This window comes from Macrotis lagotis, chromosome 1, assembly GCF_037893015.1.
Source record: "Macrotis lagotis isolate mMagLag1 chromosome 1, bilby.v1.9.chrom.fasta, whole genome shotgun sequence".
NCBI classification, from domain to species: domain Eukaryota; kingdom Metazoa; phylum Chordata; class Mammalia; order Peramelemorphia; family Peramelidae; genus Macrotis; species Macrotis lagotis.
The window spans coordinates 926,934,159-926,935,375 of NC_133658.1; positions in this window are offsets into that span (position 1 = coordinate 926,934,159).

A 1,217-nucleotide genomic window follows, 5' to 3' on the forward strand; every position below is an offset into this window, starting at 1 on the left:
GGCAGAACCCACAGAAAGACTGAGTGATAGATTTTCCCAGTCCAAGATAACTTAGAATTTCCATGGGAAAGGTGTGTTTCACCAAGACCTGGGGTTGGGAAAAAAGCCTCTGCACAGCCCAGCCCAGCAAAGCACAGCCCAGCACAGTCCAGAGATCATCCACAACAGCTTGAAGGGGCCGTGAGAGAACTCTGCTGCACCTGGGTGAGCGTGGAGTGAGGAGCTTGGCCATAGAACCTGCAGCAAGAATTGGGAGAAAGCAGCCTGCACCCCCAGAAATGGTAAGGGAAGTCTGCAGAGATTTCTCTGCTCTCCCTGAGGTAGGACTCTTCTGTTTGCCTACACTCACGGTTTGAAGTTTGGGCTTCCATACTAAGATAGCCTCAGGGCAGAGGGCAGTGCTGTGGTCATCCACATATGAAAACACAGGCTAGAGAGCATAAGAGCTTGGAGTAATAAAGGTCCCAGTGGGGTGTCCCCCCCAAAAAAAACAATCCCAAAGCATTGGAAGTGCTGTAAATTAGTCTTGGATTGAGGAAATGAGTAAACAACAGATAAAGAAGGATCTGACCATAGAGAATTACTTCAATCCCATGGAAAATCAAAACACATATTCAGATGATGACAAAATTGAAGCTTCCATATTCAAAACCTCCAAGAGAAATAGAAAATGGGCTCAGACTGTGTATGAGCTCAAAAAAGACTTTGAAAAGCAATTAAGGGAGGTGGAGGAAAAATTGGGAGGAGAAATGAGAGCAATGCAGAAAATCACAAAAACTAAATCAAAAGCTTTGTGAAAGTTATACAAAAAAATACTGAAGAAAATAATGTGTTAAAAACCAGTTTAGGCCTAATGGAAAAAGCAAAACAAAAGGCAAATGAGGAGAAGAATGCCTTAAAAAGCAGAATTGGCCAGCTGGAAAAGGAGATAAAAAAGCTCTCTGAAGAAAATAACTCCTTCAGATGCAAAATGGAACTAAAGGAAGCTAATGACTTTGCAAGAAAGCAGGAAGAAATAAAACTCTTCCAAAAATAAGACAAAAATTAGAAGAAAATGTGAAATATCTCATTGGAAAAACAACTGACCTTGAAAACAGGTCCAGACGAAATAATCTGAAAATTATTGGGCTATCTGAAAGCCGCAACCAGGAGAAGAGCCTAGATTTCATTTTTCAAGAAATAATACCGTAGGGGTGGCTAAGTGATGTAGTGGATAA